Source organism: Oxyura jamaicensis, chromosome 3 (assembly GCF_011077185.1).
Source record: "Oxyura jamaicensis isolate SHBP4307 breed ruddy duck chromosome 3, BPBGC_Ojam_1.0, whole genome shotgun sequence".
NCBI classification, from domain to species: domain Eukaryota; kingdom Metazoa; phylum Chordata; class Aves; order Anseriformes; family Anatidae; genus Oxyura; species Oxyura jamaicensis.
Window position 1 is genome coordinate 95,356,250 of NC_048895.1, and position 21,033 is coordinate 95,377,282.

The 21,033-nt window shown below is 37.0% G+C and overlaps 1 protein-coding gene and 1 long non-coding RNA gene across 3 annotated transcripts in view; both read left to right on the forward strand.

Moving 5' to 3' along the window:
• The window catches only part of CSMD1 (CUB and Sushi multiple domains 1), a 1,151,643-nt gene that overhangs the window by 373,703 nt on the left and 756,907 nt on the right, over positions 1-21,033 (forward strand). The window lies entirely within an intron of this gene.
• Positions 6,960-7,593, forward strand: LOC118163370. The gene is made up of 2 exons (XR_004749005.1): positions 6,960-7,146; positions 7,279-7,593. It is a non-coding gene; the product is annotated as an uncharacterized LOC118163370 (long non-coding RNA).

Below are 21,033 nucleotides of genomic sequence, written 5' to 3' on the forward strand. Positions count from 1 at the left end.
TTTCTTGGACACAGAGCAACTAAATGTTTTGTCAGTGGGATGCATAGAGATACCACATTATCAGGTAGAGTTATGCTAGAGGAAAGGGAGGGCTAATTAGAGTATCGCTTGATGTACTTCCCCAACCTAATGCATATACTTCTTTTGATAAAGAAAGTAACTCTATGTAATGGTCAGAGTCCAGTAGATTACTACGTATATAAAATAGGGCTTGTTTTTTTGTTTGAATTGCTTTAGCTTTAGTTAAGTGTTTGCATGTAACTTTTGTCGTATAGGTAACCAATGTGACTTAACTAGGGAAGACACCAGTAATTGTCTCTCCTAAATCATTTATATCAGTGGTAGCTGAAAAGTTGTATACAGCATGAATCCTTTTATCCCTTCATTTTCATCTCGTAGTGGTTTGTTTGCTTTGCCTTTTGTTCCTGCAGAAAAATAAAGGCAGCAAACCTCAGTCTTGAAACAGTCTGATGAACTTATTTCTACCTTAAGAAAAAAACCTTAAACTTATTGCAGAGTGCTTCCATGAAGTACCCATTTGTTATCGTTTAATTTTATCTTATTTAATTTTCTTATACACAATAGTGATTCATGAACACAGCAGAGATTACTTTTCTTAAAATACTGTGTGATATATCCTAGTTTAATGAAAGTTTTCATTTTTAATTAAATTAGAGGAAAAGGCTCCCATCCTTTTTCCTTTTCCTCAGGGGAGATAACATTGTGCCATGTTATTAGCAAGTTTCCCTGGGGCACTTTTTTGCTTTGATGAATTTGTCATAGTCAAGGAACACTGGAAGCTGGTAACTTGCCAAAGGGCATGTATTTTAGATTTATGCTACAACCTCAGTATGTTAAAATTTAAGTGCATTGATAAACCACCAAGAGGGACATGTCTCTGCTTTACATTTAGCTAGATATTTTTCTTTTCTGATACATAATGCATAAAGTTAATGAACTTCAGCTTAGAGAAGACTAGAAAGGAAAAGGCATTGGGGAGAATGAGGGGAGAAAAAGGGTCATAAAAATGGTCTTCAAATACATAAAAGTCAGTTGTTCAAAAGAACCTAAGTAGACTGTTCCCACAGTGAAGAAGAGATTAGCAGTGGACTGAAACTGCAGCAGGAAAGTGTTAGGTTAGACTTCAAAAACAACAACAACAACAACAACAAAAAAAAGTGATGAAGTAGCTCTGGAACAGGTTGCATGAGGGAATTTTGGATTAGTCATCTTGTGGTCTTTAACAGCAGATCTCATGAGTTATCCATCAGAAATTGCACAGTTATGGCTGATTCTGCTTTGAAAAACTTACTCAAATTGCAATTTTTTGAAGAAATCTTTAAGGAAAAGTGTTCTAATTAAAACCCTCGGTGCTAAAGACATGGGCAAGAATTTGTATATGTGTTGCAAGTGCATGGAAATTAAAGTATAGAGATATTTCCATATAAGAATTTTGGTTCTCAGTATGGATGTCAGTAACCTAGTAATTGCTTTTAGAGTTCTGGAGCTTTTTTTTTTTTTTTTTTTTTTTTAATTTTTCCTTTGAGAAACACTGTTTCAGCTGTACCCTTTGAATAAAGACCAGCGAGAGAGTACTTAGAATAATTTTTCAGTTTGTGGGAGTATTACCTATTCTTTCATACAAGTATTTAAATGTTAGAAAGCAAAGAAAAATGTTTTTTTTTTTTCCCCCAAAAAAATTGTTGTCTTAGATGCTAAATTGCCTATCACTTCTTTAAGGAGGTAACAATTTTTTTCAGAAATTTCATTTGTATACAATTTTAGTCATTTTGTTCTTCCTAAGGAATAAACACCTTTAATATAAGACATGTGCATTGTTACTTATTTTGCAGAAGTACAAGGACTTGCTACTGCCCCTATGTGCACCATAAAACTGCACCACATAAAATACGGGGTTTTGTATAAATTCTTATGAAGTTATTAAACCAGTTGTATTAGATAATGGTGGTGGAGGAATCTGAATTAAAACTGTTTTCTTTAGTTCACAATTTGAACTGCCCCTCTGTGTTCTCCAGGAAATGAACTCCTCCTGAACAGCGTAGCTTTGTCTGTGCAGCGTTGCTCTGATATCACTACATGTTTGAAAATGAGGAGTGAAAAGCATCAGTCAGCCCCTTTCTTGCTAACATGGTGAGAAATGGTCATAAGAAGGCATCTGTATAATCATAGTGGTTTATTTCAAGACCTGTGTTAAGGCACATCTTTACGCTAACTGGAGGTTGAAGAAGTCCAATCTTAAAAGCTAAGCAAAACCAGCAATGGCAGGGCAGTTGAAAGCTGCTGCAGACTACTGGGAGTGCAGCTTTGAAATTGAATTTGAAACTATTGATAGATTGATACTGTTGGTTCTGTGATACTGTGGTGGTTTTACCGTGCTAGGCAGCCAAACACCACAACCACTCTCTCACTCCCCCTCCTCAGATGAGGAGGGGAAGAAGTACAGGAAAGAACAACTCACGGGTTGAGATAAGGATAATTTAATTAAAGAGAAAAAATTATTATTATTAAGGAAATATTATTACTAATCAAAGAATTCAACTAAAGGGAAAAAAGGGAAAGGGGAAGAGGGAGGGGGAAAGGGAATAACTAAACAAAACAAGTAAAGGCTATGTGGAAGTGCAGAGGAAAGAATTACTCTCTACTTCCCACAAATGAGCGATGCTTGACCACGTCCTTGAAGCAGGGCCTCAACGCACGTAGATAGTGTTCGGGAGGAGGACAGACGTTTTCGCAATGAGAGCCCACCCCTCCCCTCTTCTTCCTTTTTCCACCTTTTATTGCTGAGTGTGACATCATATGGTATGGAATATCCCTTTGGTTGGTTTAGGTCAGCTGCCCTGCTGATGTTTCTTTCTCACTTTTTTTGCCCACCCCCTAGGAGGGTCAGAGAGAGTCCTGATGCTGTGCCAGACACAACACTGGTGTGATACCACTGCTGTTCTAGCTACAAGTGCAGAGCACAGCACTGTATGGGCTGCTGCAGGGAAAGTTAACATCCCAGCCAGACCCAGTACAGATATTTATACACTCTTGGAGAAAAAATGTGTCACAATTCATTACCTCTTCAAATCATCTACTCAAAATTCAGTGGCATACAAAAGCTGTATTAAGATGTATGAAAAATGATATAGAAAAATAATACTTAAGAATGTTATAGTACAAGTATAAGAAACTGGTGGTAGTTCTTAGTGGAGTACTCTTTGCAGATTCAGTCTGGTCTTCTGAAAAACATGTTAGGAATAGATAAAAAAATATAAAAAACAATGAAGCATGAAAGATCTATATGAACAGACTGAGTAATTAGGATATTTTAATTTCAGAAAGGATTGAAATAGGAGGGAGATAGATCCTTATCCTTCCTCATACTGTAATGTAGGGCAGACAATATAAGGGAAAAGAATATAAGGCAAGAACTTGAAGTAGTTTGTCACAACATGTATTTCAGTCTGTATCACTTTGACAAGTTATCATCACCCAGGGCTATCGATGTACATAGTGAGAGTACTCAAGATTTCTAAGACAGAGAAAAGCTTTTAAAACCGTGTTGATCTATTAATAGTTTTTTTGGTGAAATGATTCCTAATTGTCAGATGTCTGGCTATGGAATTCATGAGTAAACAAGATAAAATGCCTGCTTAATCCTAGCAATATTTTGGAAATAAGACAAGGGCTGGCAGTACTCTGGTAAAATGAAAATACCAGGGCTCAGAAACAAGTAGGCAAATTGCTGTCTGGAGCTTTGAACCACTGGTGCGGTTCTGGAAGTGTTTTGGCTGGGTCCTGAATGATTCTTATACAGAATCTGGGAATTAGCTCATTCCACGCGCTGTTGCTTTGCTGCTCTCAGTCAGATGCTGTCTCCTTCTGAGGGAGATGTGCGGTGGACACAATCAGAACATGCTAGTTGAATTCAATTTTGGAAAACAGGCCATGGAGACTCTAAGTTGACTACCTAAAGTTGTAGCCACAGAGATTACTAGTTTAAAATAGAAAATAGGCTTGGGTACATGAGGGCTGAATTTTACTGATCCTGTCTGTGGAGAAACACAAGGCCATATTTCTTCTTTTCCTTAGAAATGGCAGAGGTCCAAATTGCCGTGGTTTATTTTACGTTTTTCCAAAACATTAGGTATTCTATGTAGGTGCCCTCTTCAAAGAGCTGTGAGAAAGATCATTCTCTTTTGTGACTAATTTTCTGTTAAAACCTGAGACTGGAATAGTTCTTCGTATCTGGATTCAATGTCCTGATTCAGTACCTAGACTTGAAACTGGATTATTCTGGGAAAACACCTGCCACATGAAACATTTAAATATTTTTTGTTTGTTTGTTCTTGTTCCAGTGCAGAACAAAAATACATTTCAACGATATGAAACTTTACAAGATAGGGCAAAACTGTTTTTTTTTTTTTTTTTTTTTTTTTTTTTTTTTCTGGACTGTATTAATGTTAAATAAGATTAGCAATTACTTTTAAAGCGTAGGCCCTAAGTTGGATTTCCTTGCCCATTCCTACAAATGAATACTTGCTTAAGTATTCATACTTAAGTATATAATTATACTTAAGTACTTGTTTAACTACAATGCTGAATGAACAGCAAAGTATTTTTTTATTTTACTTTATAGACATAGAACAAGGAATAGAAGAAAAAAAAAACACCTTAATTTCTATCTTTTTGAAAACACTATTGTTACTACTAATACTAACAGCAACTGATTGTACCTAATTCTCCAGCTCTTCTAGCAGTAATTCAGATACTGGCACAAAGGTGTATACCAGAGAGATTTAACCTGATGGAAGCAGATTTGGCCTTGGTATACAACAAAACATGGGCAAACAAACCAGTGAGCAAGAGAATTATAGCATTGACTTCTAGAGCTATCGGGATCATTAATCTGATATTCTTCACCAAGTGTTCGGAAAGCACAATTTTAGCAAAATTATGACTGTGACAGGAGGAAAAGGCAGTGGTAACAAACAGTGAATCATTTGGGTTCTACAAGGCTAACGTTCAGCTGACCAGCCACCCCAGGCAATCCTCTGAATTACGCAGGAACAGGATTCACTGATCTTACTCTCTCCTCACGATCTAGGAGGGAGGAAAAAAAAATAGGTGTCATGAAACAATTCCAGGGAAGGTTACTTATTTTATAGATTGGCTATTTTCTCTGGAATTTATGAACAGTATTTGGAGAGCTACGTTGTCTTTTTGCTGTGTTGGGGTGTCTGCTTTCCTGTGTACAGAAAGAACCAAAGTCGACAAAGTTAGCATACTGATAAGGTTTTATAGAAACTCGATGCATAAAAATATTGTATTTCTGTGAACAATATGATTATTTCCATAAATACCTCAGTGTTGGCTATGCATCTATAAATTGTCATAACATAACGTTATTATTCTGAATAACACAAAACTATGTAGCGAATCAGAAAAGAAGTCAAGTTGATATTGTGCAATTCCTTCCATTCAGCTACCACAACTGCAATTAATCTCCAGTGGCTGGAAGATACAGAAGATAATGCAGGAATGTCTCCGTAACGCTGTAGCGTGCATTGCAGAAATCTTTAAGCTAGTGGTGAGCTAAGCCAGTAAACTCTGCTTGGGCCCAAAGGTTTTTGTGTTGCTCTGAGCCTGACCTGACAAACTCAGCTCAAAAGTACCAGCAAAGTACTGAAGAGAGGAAGGGATCAAAGGAGAACATCAATCTAAACTGTAATACTGCTTTCAAATCTAAGCTGATTTATTTAGAGCTAGCTTTGATGTCTTTGCACTCTTGGTATAAGTATAGCTTCTGAAAGTTTTTAAATACTAGCAACTAGAAAACTCATCGTGTATCATACCCATTTTTTAGTGTTTTAAAGGAGTCCTACTTAATGGATTTTTATTTTTTATTTTTTGACTTTTATGGAGTCACAACACAGACTGCCTATAAAGCTGGTAAAGAAAAAAGATTTCTATGGGGAATCCTAATACATTTGATTAAAAAAAATGTAAATTCTATATAAGAGCAAAAATTGGCATTTTGAAATTCATTTGAAAGAAAATTCTGAATATATAAAATTCTAGAGTAGAGTATAGCAAATAACAAACTAAAAGCTTAGTTTTCTTTAAAAACACAGCAGCTTGTATACAGTACATTAGGTCTCAGCTGCAGTTCATACAGTCCTATAGAGGTAGTGTTAATTATAGACTAATAAAGCATCCATATGGAATGAGGAACTATAAAGATGAGGAAAAAAACAACAACCTAGCAACAGCTACAGCTTTTCAAGATGAAGAGAGACTGAGTTGCTTAAGTGTGCTGTCTACTTACTGCTTGGTATCAGAGTAAGACTGAATGTTACAATCTGGTTGATTCATTCAGTCCTAAAGTGGAAGAAGCAAGATTGTTGGACTGGCAGGTAGACAATAATGTAGCAAAGGGTCTTGCAGAGAAGTGACTTAAGTAACCCTATAAAACACTATAGTGAAGTTACTAAGGAATACAATGAATAATAGTCAAGGTGCTTGGGTGGAAAAAGGGAAAAATGACGATCCATCATCGTATCAAGCTGATGAAGCTCCCTAATACGCCACAGATGAGTGTTGCAAAGAAACAGCTTGCTGAACATGCCCTTTTTCCTGGCAGTGTTACTGAAAACCAGATGAGCCATAATTAAAACTGTGTCACAAAGGAGAGAAACAGTGGTTTTAATCATTATGCCATTTATATTCATGCAAATTAGTAAATCAAATGCTATTGTGCGAAGGGCAAAAGTAAAACCTTTTCAGTGCTGCCTAAATCTGATAAGCATTTCCCCGTAATTGTTTTGTGTGAACTGCAGACATATAATCAATTAAGTGCTCTGCAGAAAACAAACAAACTTATTTAATTTTTCTATAAATTATTTTTACCATGGTACTATAGCACACTAGGGTTGATCTCATCTACATTTGCTAGATTGTTTGCCCACGTATGGGAGAAGAAAAAGGCAGGGTGTTCTCATTTTCCAGTACTTTATTGCTATTTTGTTATTAGCATGGTTACTACCAACAACCAGTTCCAAACTCCAGGAGAAGTTACAAAGCCAGTTTGTTCAGAGTGACCTGGTGGGACATCAGACAGCCAACAACAGCATCTTTGTACTGGTATGCTGCACACTCAAACCCTACCAACATCCTTGCTTTTTTTCACTGGCAGCTCAGAGGGCTTTCTGTTACATGTTTAGATTATTTAAAGAAAAAATGCAGTATCTTTAGTTTACTTGCATAATCTTTCAGACTGTGGAGTTAAAGTACTGCACCACATTCCCCAGTGTTTTGGTGCTCTAATCTTCCAGACTGATTAATCTTCAGAAGACTTGTCCATGGAAACCAGGGATCAGGTGACATTCAGTTCTCGAGGATGTGTATTTAGACCCAAGAGCTGTGTAAAACCTCCAAATGCTGCAGAACAATCATAAAAACAGAGACTAATGTACCAACTCATCAAAACGTGTGTCTACATCTGGGCAAAAGTGATCTACCTGTTAAAAAGTGATCCTTCTATAATGAAAGGCCAGATTCAACTCTCTTGAATAAAATAAAAAAAAAAAATAAAAATAAATAAAAGTGATGTGCTGATTGTATTTGTAGAAAAAGAAAACAATACTCATTTTGACACTTTGCTAATAAGCTCAGCGCTTCTTGGCTTTTGCTGAGTTCTTTCTAAACAGCCATGATGATTAGACAGGTACCTAGAGGGCTGGTCTCAGATTCAGTCATAGGTATTTTCTTAATTGCTAGAAAGCACTTTTCCTCAGAGATAGTTGCTTCTAATTGTGGAATTAAGACATTATCATATCAGTCAGTACTCTGAACTTTGGCTCTGTGGTAGGATCACTCTAGACAGTTTACCTTAACCAATGTAGCTGGTGGAAAATTGCCCAATGATCCCTTTCAGTCATCTATTCCTCCGTGAAGTCTGTATCACATTCACATTTCATGGTCATGTCGATGCCACAGGATGTGTGCGCTGAACAGGTCTTGCTCTTCGTACATGGTGCATCACTACACTTGTTATGTGTACTTGAGTCAAAATAAATATTTCACTTCAAAGTCATGGAATTAGAGAACTGGGGGAAAAAAAATGTATATTGCTGGCAGAACCCTTTAGAAGTTAAAACTTCTCAGCCAGTTTAAAACTGGAGAGCAACTTGTTACCTCATTTAGTGATTCTAATCCATAACCTTGTATATATAGGATACTTCATCATTGTTATTTACTTATGCTTTGACTGATACATATTTATCTGTTGTCTAGCAAAAGTTGCATATAACAAGTCCTTTGAGGACATGAAACTAGACAGTCCTTTTCAGTGTTGTTTTCCTGATATTCATCAGCTTTTTTTTTTTTTTTTATGTTATAGATCATGTTATTTCTAGTTACTTGCCAGTTTATATGGTTCAGTCTCTATACCTGTCTTTAGCAAAGGGTGATTAAACTGTTCTTGACCTGAGTTTAAATTTCAGACATCCTACTCAGTTCCATATATGTGTTGCTCACTATCTCCTGTGGATAAAAGTGATTTCAATGTCAAAAGCTAATACTGAACTTGTGCTGATAATGAACCTTATCATAGAATCACAGAATGACTTGGGTTGGAAGGACCTTAAAGATCTAGTTCCAACCCCCTTTGTCCAACCTGGCCTCAAATACCTCCAGGGATGGGGCATCCACAGCCTCTCTGGGCAACCTGTTCCAGTGTCTCACCACCCTCTGAGTGAAGAAAATCCTCCTAACCTATGATATAAATCTCCCCTCTTTCAGTTTAAAACTATTCCCCCTTGTCCTAACATTATCTGATTGAGCAAAATCAGATAACATATGATGATAACTTATGATAACATATCTCTTGCAGAAACCACAGTTTAACGAGTAGACTGCTGCCTGTCACCTTTGGAGCGAAAATACTACCCTATGGCATATTTGAAGAAATAGCTTTAGTACTTTAGTAATTAAATGTGTTTATAGTAAGAAAAAGCTTTGCATCCACAAGTAACTAAGTAGATGTAATTTAGAACAAAAGCCAATTTATCTATTGTTTCTGCTTTACCTATGAGAAACCAAGTAAAATCCACTTAAACCTGATGTAGATACTATCCTTTAAACCATAATGTGTAGTGAATAAAAACATGAATTTGCATTACAAGTTTTTAATAAAAGTGTACTTATTATTATATTCATGAATGAACCTATCATGTGTTACAAATGAAACGTTTTTGTTTTCAGGGATTTAATGAGTTCATTTACTAAACCTGAATGTTAGAAATGAACAGCAAGCATGCGAATGTTAAGTTTGAAATGCTGTATGCACAGTCATTTTTGAGCAATGAAGTAGCTGAAAAATGCTATCGTTGCTTACAGATTTGCATATCCAGTGCATTTGAAGATGTGTAAATTATAATGCTAGTCGATGGAATCTGATGCAGGGAAGTTGTGTCTTGGCTGTGATTCCACCCACAAAGTAATGAAATCTATAACTCACATCAACTTCTTCTGAAAGCACATAGCAGTTCTTATACTGATGTGCTAAAATGTGTGAATCGTGGTCTGCTGAGATCTTACTGCTATACACTATATCATAGACAACGACAGAAAGTAGACATTGACATGTTCTGGAGAAAGTTATAATCAGAAATATTATCTTCTCATATTTCATCAGTTTGTATCTCTGTTCTCTGACACAGTCTAATTTACCATTCATTTTTCCCTATTGTCTAGTAAACTAATTTAAATACAAATCATGCAAACACTCCTGTAAGCTGTGTAAAGTCATCAGCCTGCCATGGTGACCCATCAGAGATACTTGGTGCCATTGTTCCTAACCTACGGGGTTCTTTGGATGGCATAAAGCCGGTGCAGAGTGAAACAGCACTGAACCGGTAGAAAATGGAAGCATTTCAAATGCTGTTTTCATTCCACTGAACAAAGATATTAAGCTAGTATATGGAGAATGCAAAGTAGGGTAAAGTTCATTAAGTTACACCGCTCTGAACGATCCATTTGAAGTGAAGTAGTCGGTAAGGGTTCTACAGAGAGAATAAAGATACATTTCTGGGGATGACTGCAAACAGAAGCCAGCTCATTATGCTTGTGCTCAAAGCTCACCAGATGTGAACTAGCTCTAGTTTAGAAGCTATGTAGCTGTACAGTGTAGCAGAAAGTGTTTTATTTTTACTTTTTAGACCCGTTTAGCCTCTCTCTAAACATACTCTTAGCTACTGATTCCTAGAGGAAGCATACATCCAATCTAAGTCCTTTGAATGTTGCATTTATTCCTGTCCCCAAATGGAAGTATCTAAATTATGTGACCTGTGACTTGCAAGTTCTGTAGGCATTTTTGCAAGCGTTGGCAGCCACCAGAGTCGTGATAGCACAAAAGTTCCTGTCATCTGAGCTCTAAGATAAATTAATGTTTCTTCCACCTCTCTTGCATAATCTAACTGATTTTCTCAGGATATGATTACTGGAATCAACACAATCTGAGTAACGAGATGCTGTTTAGGTCTGCTTTAAGTCCATTAATTGAAGCTTTTGCTTGGATAATAGAAGATGGTCTAAAACTTCTTCCTCACTAAATTTTTTATCAGGGACTGGAATTGGGGTTACAGGCATCTCAGCTGCTGTTTAAACCATCTTTATGTAAGGCTTAGCTCTTCTTGCTGACAGCGTTCTGTTTTTCACACTTGGATATTTACTGACCAACAGAGAAGGGTGTACACTGCTGCCTGTATGGTAAAGGGGATTAAGACACACATGTTAAGGTTTGGTTTCAAGGTCTTCACAATGACGAGATGCTCATGTAATACAGAACAGGGAGACTTACAAGGTGCTTTTAAATGCAAACAGGGTACTCTCATGAAAGTTCAAATGCTTCATGCAATAAGGCTGGAGATGTGTTTTTTTCCCCCCATTATCTGATTGTTTTAGCCACGTGGTTCCTGGGCTTGCAAATGGGCTGTATTTTCAATTTTTAAAGCAGTTCTCTGAGAAAGGACTGGTTGGCATAGCCACCTAATCCTTTTTTTTTTTTTTTTTTTTTTTTTTTTTTTTTTTTTTTCCAAAAAAAAATTCGTCCCAGGATTTCAGCCTGCTAGTTTTAGCTTCCTACTTAGTATGCTACCCTCTTCCCCTCTTCCCATACTTAAAATGTTAATGTTCCTGATGCAGTTTCTAGGATATTTATGTGTCTTAACCTATAGTCAAAGATTCCAGTTGCCATGGGGTACCTGTGGCCTTTCAGTAATAAAACCAAGCCATTTTTTCGGACATGGCTGTAAAATGATTTTGATTCATCCCTCATTGAACAGTGGTAATGTATATATTAAGTCTGGATTTCAGCGTTCAGCTTCCGAATAAAAATCTGTTGAAAACCTATTAATTTATCTTTCTGGCTAGGAGTAAGTTTTAAATCCTGATGTTGGAACTGGCTGCTCAGTAGAACCCTATCATCTCTGGCTTTTAATAAGTTATATCTACTGGTTATAACACTTGAAGTATTAAAGTGTGGTGTACTTTGCAAATGTAATTAAGTCAACTTGAGACCTCACTACAACATTGCTCTTAAATCTATGTTGGCAAATACATAGACTTTAAGTGTGTTTTGTGAATTATAAATACATGGATTAGCAAAGTGCCCATTTTATACACTGAGGGAATTCTGACAACAACATTATAAACCACAAGGCCTCACTAATGCAGAATGTGTTATGGTCCTGGTCACTGTTCAGCAGTTTTTTGTTTTATGGATTAGGCTGTGTTGTATACATACTTTAACCCACTTGGTTTTTGTTCAGGTGATTTAGCAGAAATTTACATGGGTTTATCTTCCCTACCCTTCCCTTCCCTTTGCATCCCTTCCCCTGTCTTTGTTTTTATTTATTTTTTTTTTCCAGATGACTACATTTTTTTTTCTTGGTGACCTGCAGTTCTTATTTGGAGGTACGTAAGTTTTTGACTACTTTATTGTGTGGATGATGGAGCATTGCAATAGGGTGTCCAGAGGGGCTGTGGAGTCTCCTCCTTGGAGATCTTCAAAGCCTCCTGGGCACCGTGCTCTGGGTGGCCCTGCTTGAGCAGGGGTTGGACCAGATGTCCACCTCAGCCATCCTGTGACTCTGTGATACTTGCTTGTTCATGAAATTTCTTTTAAGCGTTAAACCTCCTGCCAGACAAACCTTGCAGTTACAGCATTATCAATGATAACATGATACATATTTTCTGTTATACTAATATCCTAACTAAAATACTGAGCAAGGGTTGAAATTGTCTGAATTTGTCTCACAAATCAGTGAGTTTGAAACAAGGAGGAATAAACGTCATATTTATTATAACAGTCTTGTGATGCCACATGTATAATACTTCTACTGCCACCTTAGTGCAAATACTGCTCTTGAAAGAGATTCTTTTAGGATCACTGCCACTGGTATTTTTTTTTATCCACAATGTTTTCAATTAGCTTCCCTTTGTTTTAATTATATCACAACAATATCTATATGAAATACATATATTATATAGGTATAAAAAGCTTAGGGGAGGGTGTTGAGAGGATGGAGCTAGTCTCTTTTCAGTTGTGCCCAGCAACAGAATGAGAGGCAATGGGCACAAACTGAAGCACAGGACATTCCGGCTGAATATGAGAGGGCACCTCTTTACTGTGAGGGTGATGGAGCACTGGAACAGGTTGCACAGAGAGGTTGTGGAGTCTCCTTCTATGGAGATACTCAAAACCCACCAGGACGCCATCCTGCACAGCAGGTGATCCTGCTCAGCAGGGGGGTTGGACTGAATGATCTTCAGAGGTCCCTTCTAACATTGGCCAGTCTGTGATTCTATAAAGTAACTGCATATTCACTGAGTGCAAGTTTATGTGTCTAGGGCTCCCATTCATGATTTTTCTCTCTTCACAGGACAGTTTACATGCTAAAGAAAGGTACCTGCACACTACCACTACAGCCTGTGAAGCACTGAAAATAATTCAGCCATAATTCTTGGATCATGGTCATCATCAAAAAAGATTTGTTGTATTTCCCCATTAATGCTCCGATAAGCTGGGGAAAAAAAAAAAAAAAAAAAGTCTTTTTTTTTTTTTTTTTTTCTTCAGCTGTTACCATTAAAAGTCAGCTGTACCTTCCACTCCTTGGGAATCACAAATCTGAAATTTATATTTATGTTTCCATAGTTTTGAAGATTCCTTTCATTCAAATGGAATTCAAACATGAATGACAAAAATACTTTTGTGTCTGTGTCAGCATTGACACAGGTGGCCTGCTGGTGACTCTAGATTTTTTTTTTTTTTTTTTTTTAAAAAAAAGGAAACTCACCATTGTTTCCTGAGGAGATTCTTGTTTTTCTTTCAAAGGGTACAAATTTGTTTACTGATCTTCTGTTTCAGCTTGCCTTGATTAGCACTTGATCTCAGACAAAATTCTGAATTATTATGTTTATTCTCTAAAAGAGCTGAAAGAGACACTAAATCTTATTTATTTCTAAAGCTTTGACAGAAAAATGTGGGCTGTGTCACTGGAATTTGGAAGTTCACTTTGAAGAGAAATTAAAGCTGCCTTTAATCTCCATAACACTGAAATTTAAATCAGCTAATTCTGCCTAAAGAGATTGAGGAGGTTGCTGGAAAGTAGATAGGACTAATACCATGTGGGAGATCAGATTATACACTGAATTTGTTCATTTTATGATCATTTCTGTGAAGTATTGCAATAGCTGTAAAAGTTGTGGTGCTAGCAGTTACGCCTGTCTGTCCTCTGATCTTTTCAAGCCTGGTAAGTTGCAGAGAGTTGCTGTGCAGCCAGATTTGAACGGTGATACAAGTACTTTTCACGCATATAAAGAAACACTAGAGGCAACACATTCTTTTGTTTTCATAAGACAAAAGAAATAAAGGCTAATACAGAGGTCATTTCATATAATCAATGCCCTCTTCTGTCTTGCACCGATATTGAGAAACTGGCACTTGGCAGAAAACATTGCTCCCCACTGTGACACTTTTCATACTAAAACTTGTTTCTCTAAGCACATGGTAATGTTGTATACCCAACGGGGGGGTATTTGAATTTGGCAGTATGCTGATCAGACTTGGCTTTTGTCATTTGGTTTGAACTAAAGAAGAAAAGGCAAAGAATTATGAGCAAGTTGCTTATGGAAATGCTCTGGATTGTGCAAATGCATAGCTCTGTAAATCTGTAAGAATGTCATTGTAAGTTTATATAATATTTTGCTTCCAGATTAGCAGGGTGTGAATTGTCTTTCAAGGAGAAATTCAAAGAGAAACAATCGATTTCTCTATTGACTTCACAGTAGTACTCTGATGATCATTTGTGCCAGATTCTTTTCTCTCAGAAAAGTTTCCAATTTGAAGAAAGTAAATTGTGATCTATAGTTAGATACTAATTTATGTGTGTTTTTGTTTTCTGGCAAAAACAGTAGAGAGGAAGAAGAATACAGCAGCAGATGTGACTTGTGATGTAACTCCTATTCTTCCCCACTTAATGAAGTAATCTCTCAGAATAATAGCATAGTGACAATCACATATTTTGTGATCAAGTTAACTTATAAATGTCAATCACACTTTTTTTTTTTCCCCATGCAGAATCATGTAGAGGGAAAAGGTACAATACCAATACATGAGTCATTAATATCTTATTGTGAGTAACTTAAACCTTAAAAGCCTCTCTAGCTTTAATATTCAATCCTAACTATCATTAGGGATTCCAGAGATACATTGCCTCAGTAAAGCATATAAATTTTTCCTGAATTTCTTCTGCAGCAGAGCATGTCAAGTGCTTTGCATCTCACATAAGTTCATTTTGTAGTATAATGTATGTTGGGGATCAAAGATGTGGTGTTTGTTAAGCCATTCCAACATCAATTGTATAACATCTGTATCAAACTGTCAATTTTTCTGCTGTAATTGCATGAATGATACATGTGGGACTCCTATTTATATTAGCATTTTACTGACACCCAGTGAAGATAGGCAAAGCTGTAGGAAAGGCTAACAACTGGCCATCACTATCCAGTTGCCAGTCTATACACTACTTTACATGTAAAGAGAAGCATTCTTAGTGGTTGATCATCTAGAACAACCTTTTCAGAACACAAGAACTGGCTGTTTCAATGTGCAGAAATATGAGCAGTTGTAGCAGGCCAGCATGCATAAATATACAGCTCCTGACTGATCTGATGCAAAGAGGAAGTATGCAGGAGGTGGAAGCTGGAACAGGCTATTTGAGAAGAATGCAAAGACGTTGCTCTTTAATGTGGGAATGAAGTCAAGAACGAAAAGCCAGAGAAGTCAAGAAGAAGCCAGAATGCAGTCAAGAAGAAAGCCAGAACTCAACAGGAGTTGATACTAGTAAGGGATACAAGGGACACCAAGAAAGGCTTTTGTGAGAGAACCAGCTGTGAAAGGGTGGTAAGGAGAATGTGGGCTAATTGTTCAGTTATTGTGAGACTGCCCTTTATCATTTCGTAAAGCTCCTGGCAGTTGGGAGAGGTTCCTGATGACTGGAAAAAAGGCAAAAAAAATATTTCGTCTTCAGTAGGGATGACAAGGAGGATCCAGGAAACTGCAGCACTCTAAGCCTCACCTCAGTCCTTGGGAAGGTTGTGCAATAAATGCTCCTATGCATGAGAAACAAGAAGCTGGTTGGAAGCAGTCAGCATGGATTTACTAAGGGTATATCGTGCCTGACTTAACCCATTGCTTTCAGTGGGGTGGCTGGCACTGTGGACAAGGAGAGAGCACTGGATGTTCTGTATCTTAACGCTAGTAAGATCTTTGACACAATCTCCTATAGTCTCTTTATTAACAAATTTATAAGGTATGGAATACATAGGTGAAAAGTAAGATGGGAGGATACAGAATAGATTTTTAAAACAAGACCATGTGGAAGTACACAGCAACAGGATGAAGGACAAGAAACACAAGTTAGAGCATGGGAATGGGATAGAAGGAAAAATACTGTGAGGGTGGTCAAATACTGGAACAGGCTGCCCAGAATGGTTGTCTGTCCTTGGAGGATCTAAACAGAGCCAATTTTTTAGGGAGTTCTGATCTAGGTTATTCTGTCATTCTGTGTTTATTTTGCAATTTCATATTCACATTCACAGTTTGAGCCTTCTCCCAGAACACAAGTTTATGTTTTTTCCTTCTTCAGTTCATTCACAAACATCTACTTTTGAACAGTGAAGTAACTCTTCACTTTTCAAAATGGTATTGACAGAAAGCTGGTCTTCTAAGGGTTGGTCTCAGACTGTATTGGGAGATACTGTCTCTCATAGGGATCTCAACACAGTATCAAAGAATGCAGGTCCTAAATTTGAGAGATTTTAGGCATAAAATGTTTACTGTTTGAAATGAACATGTCAAAAAGCATTTCTTTTGGTAGTGGAATTTCTGTAAGGATTAGGTATCTCTTTAGAATTAATCTCAGTTCAAGAAAGGCTACCCTTCTGACCATGACTTTCCCTTTTTATTTGCAGAACTCACTTAACAATTGACTGTATCCTATTGGACATAAGGTTGCTTTTGGAAATTTTGTATTTATTGCATATGCATTTGAGCATGCAAGAACATTAACTTAGTCTGTTTTTCCTCATGATGTTTTGTGAGATCTTTGAAGTAATCAGCTAGAAGATACAGAGCTCTGTAATACAGACCTGCGTTCTTTACTCCCTACTCTAAAGCACTGCAAAGAAATAGATGTAGTTCATTAAGTCAGTTTAGATGACACATAACAATATTAGCTTGTTCTCCTGATAGGTATAACAGTGTATATAGTTTCCTCCATGACATATCGGAACCATTTCTATCCAGATTTAAAGCCGTAAGAAACATCTGGCATAGTTATTTGTTACTTTGCTAGCATATAATGGCATAACTTAGCAAAACACCCACTATTCTTGAAATGTTTGAATTGAGCTTCCTTCGGGTAACATCTGCTATAATTTGTAATGTGTTGCATAGTTTCAGGTAAGTGGCGTTATTGGTTTTATTTGTTTAGAATTTACTGAACTTTGGTTCTCTGTTGGCTGTCTTGTAATTTTCAGTGATCGGTGTTTAAAGGTTTCATCTGCAGAACAGCAACAGATGTTCTTCAGAGCCACTTGAGCAGTGCTTACTCTGCCTCGAATTACCCTTAGTGCTGTTGCTGTTGCTGACTCAGCCTCACTAGCAGTGGTTGCGACTTTGAATTACTTATGGTGTGGGTTGGGAAGGGAGTCCAATGCAAGATGTTATTGATCTTCCTACAAATTGATCTCAAATAACTCACACACCACTTTTCCAAATTTGCATGTAGCTAAAAATTATTTTAAAGATATCGATTAACCCAATTTTTGTCCATTTTTGCAGGCTGTTAGCAATAAGCTATAACGCGCACATTAGGCATGAAAACATGAATTAAGACTGGGAGAATAGCAGCATATTTCTCAGCAGCCAGAAGTCGTATAGAACTCTATGAACTTTCTTTCCAATATAGTATATAATCAGAGAAAAGTTTCTTCCTTCAGAAAACTCTATAGCAGTAATTACAAGTGCAGGTAGTGCTAAGGGTTGCAGAGATAACCTCTTCAGCACTTTCTCTGGTATATTTTTAGCAAGTTAATTTGGTAACTACATAGCATTTGGTGTGAAGCCTGGCCATCGCTACAATAAATCAAGATGGCAGAGCAGACGCCCAAGAGAGGTGAACCCTTTCTGAGGGATTTCCTCTTTAACTCAGTATTGATCATGTCCTGCTGATGTGGAAATTAAGCTGACTTAAATAAAGGAATAAATAGTTCTTCCACAGCCTTTAAAGTAAACAGATCATGCAGGTTAGAAGATTTAGGCTGTTCTGCTTCTTATCTCCTTTTTATTTTATCTAGTGTCAAAATTGAATAGAGTAATGAAACCACAAAGAAATGAATGGATTTCATTATATGTTGCATGAACACAAACTGCATATTGCACTTGCAGAAAAATAAAAATAATTTCTCTGGTTGTAGTTGGTAATTAAAACATTGTATCTTGGCAGCAGTTCTTTGTTTTACAAGCCACTGTCTAGAATTCATTTTCCTATCACGTGGTGATGTGACAAAGAAATCTAGTGTTTTCTTCTAACCTGCAGTTTATGTGTTTGATTTTTTGTATTATAGCTTGGTAACAGCAGTGTATTGTGGTATGTGCACTTGTGGTAAAGCTGCACTGTTGTCCAAACCCAGCATTCAAGTATACCATCTCTCTTTCCTGGGAAATTAGCTTTTCTTTATTGTTATTTCTTTCATGGAGAAGGTTTTTGGTAGTATACATTTTTTTCTGTTTTGGTTTAACAGAAAAACGAAATATGGTTTTATTTAACGAAGTTACTAAAGAATAAAGAACAAAACCCTCAGAAATATAATATCACTGATTGATAATGGCTCTTTATTGGAATAAGTCTAGATTGCTAAGGCCTGCTTTACTTGTTTTTGTTGGCAGTGTCCCTGAAATAAGTCTCCACAACAAGCCTAGAATGTCCTGTTCATGGGTTGTGCCAGCATCCATTAATACTTCTTAACAGGTTGTAAATCAGGACTTCACTTTTGCTTCTATATTTCTTTTTGCTTGTTCATTCCACTGTGTTTTTCCAGTCTGTAGACTGCGATGATGTTGTTGGCAGTAATTTGGAGATGTGATTTTTGCCAACTTGTGAGATACGTCTTTTGTATCTTTACCTTTCAGTACTGTATCTGCAACTGTAAAAACAACATTGGATTTTTAATAAATACCACTAAAGTTAAGAAAATCAGGGTTTTATGAGAATTTATGGGTTAAATGAGGACAGTAATAATTGAAACTTATTTGATACTTGTTTACTATAGAATTGGTAACACTAAGTAGCTTATGCATTATCAAAAATTGTGGGAGTTCAGAAACTGGCTGTTTCAATATTTAAGACCAAAGGATGAGGCATGCTGCTGGTGTGAGATGAAAAGCATTACTCATGACCATTCTGAACTTCTGTCTGAATAAATGAGGCAGTTCAGGTTGCTGGCACAAGTAAGAGGGATAGGAGGGATAGCAGGGGTTGTAAGGACACCATGCAAAAACAGGTTTCAATGCATAGAAAACCTGTAAGGTACAAGCAGTAGAAATAATTGAGTATTCTGGAAAAAGAACAAAGGATTTGGGAGGGGGGGAGGGTGAGGGGAGAGGGGGCTTGCTCTTTTTGAAGAAAAAAAAAAAAAAAGGAAGAAAATAAAAAAGGGAGGAGTTTTCTTGTGCAGATTCTCCAGACAGCAGGCAGCAGAGAAGAATGAATGAGCTAACTCACATTTTGGAAGCAGTGTCTCTGAGTTATCAGGATGCTATAGCTGTGATGCCTCTGATGTTACAGTGAACATGCCGCTTCTGTTAGGCTATTTTGAAAACAGATAGGTTAGTTGTCTGCACGCAGAACTCTGCTGTACCACCGAGGTGCATTCAGAGATGTTGAGCTCACAGGAGACATTCATGGAATCAGAAAGACAGCATGCCGATTTACGTTAATAGAGCCCTGTATGTCTTTACTTTGAGTAACCTTGTATGCGCCTGTGTGTATAAAGTGGATTCAATTCTTTTACTATTTTACCATTTATATGCTATTATATATATATGCTATAACATGTTACCATTTTTATACAACAACTTTTTTCCCTTTGTTTTCAGGACGTTTTGTGAATGTTGACTTGTAGACCACTTTCATTTACTTTCATTTCATTCTTTTGAAGATCAAGAAGCTGCATGTGCCATTACAGGTCTGCAAAGGTTAAGAGCAATGACATTTATCTATGTGTTCAGCACAGATATATGACTGTGTTCATCCCAAAGGCACAAAACTGAAATGGCTAAGTTAGGAACACAGTTACAGTACATTTTCATAGCTGATAGAGAGAATTACTGAATGATAGCACCTAAATCCTGTTCTTCTGAAGGTGCTTTTTTCCTCTCGATATATATATATATATATATAAAAAAAAAAAAAAAAAAAAAAAGCCTGTAATCACTTGGGCATTCTAGTTAAGTGCCTAAAACCAGGCACTTAACCTAATGTAGCCTTGTGGATTATATTACCCTGGAAAGACAATGGGACTTTTTCCACCAAAGAAGGCTGCAGGGAGACCTGATAGCGGCCTTCCAGTACCTAAAGGGGGCCTACAGGAAAGCTGGGGAGGGACTCTTTGTCAGGGATTGTAGTGATAGGAAAAGGAGTAATGGTTTTAAGCTAAAAGAGGGGAGATTTAGATTAGATATTGGAAATTATTTATTATGAGGGTGGTGAGGCACTGGCACATGCTGCCCAGAGAAGCTGTGCATGCCCCATCCCTGGAGATGTTCAAGGCCAGGCTGGATGGGGCTTTGAGCAACCTGGTCTGGTGGGAGGTGTCCTTGCCCATGGCAAGGGGTTGGAACTGGGTGGTCTTTAAGGTCCCTTCCAACCCAAACCATTCTATGATTCTACCTGTAAGGTATTGAATAACTCAAGACATTGTGGTCTGGCCACAGGCTAGCCCCACTGCCAATTACTGTTATATATTGGTGCAACATACGTGGATAATTTTGTATTTGTTACACATCCATCAAGTATAGGTCTGCTCTGTGGAGCATAAATATTAACTTTTTCAGAGTATTCATCTGCAGGAAAATGGAAGATTTTCAGTTTTTCTGAAAATATTTGTATTTCTAGCCTTCCAATGAATTGTCAATATTATTGAAAAATATTTCTTCTAGTATTTTAAATACATTTAAAATGTACTTTAATTTATTTTTATTTTCTTATTTTAGATTGACATACGTAATGCATTAACATAGATATTAACAGATATTGATTTTGTTATTTTCATAACAGCTGTCAATTTTATTCTGCAAAACAAATCTATGCATGCAGAAATGGTCAAGGAAGTGCTGTATTTTATGGTGATAGTTAATGTATTCATGATGGTTTGTAGTACATTTTTAGTGTGGTTATAGGCAAT